Source organism: Sitophilus oryzae, unplaced genomic scaffold, assembly GCF_002938485.1.
Source record: "Sitophilus oryzae breed Bouriz unplaced genomic scaffold, Soryzae_2.0 scaffold_1440_pilon_pilon, whole genome shotgun sequence".
NCBI classification, from domain to species: Eukaryota; Metazoa; Arthropoda; class Insecta; order Coleoptera; family Curculionidae; genus Sitophilus; species Sitophilus oryzae.
In genome coordinates, this window is record NW_022146105.1 from 4172814 (window position 1) to 4173264 (window position 451).

Sequence of the window (451 nt, forward strand, 5' to 3'; positions counted from 1 at the left end):
CCTTAAATGCTTTGGTTTTATTAGGAAGCCCTGTTTTTGATTAATTTTTGATAATGGGTAAAAGTTTCATGTTACTTTGTAGGTAACTGGCATATTGTGTTGGGACCGGGGTTCTTTTATCTACGCATTGGAGCTATTATATTTAAATATTGACAAGAACACGGTGATATTTGCCAATTTTGGCAGAGCCATCGCGCGATCTTCGCTTCTTTCCATTCTCCATTGCCCTCTTCTTCCGAATTTGACGGACAGACTTGCGCCTAAATGATTTCCAGTAGGATATATCCTAGGAGGATCGTTCCGTTCTTGCATTTGTTGTACAGTCCGGTGCTTATGGCCGTTCGTACACGGACTTGTTGCATCTGAAAGCACGTAGCGAGTGGTGGTTGGTCATTGGCGCTCTTCTAGCAGTCCGAGGACCATAGCTGGGCACGTATTTAACGATGTTTCC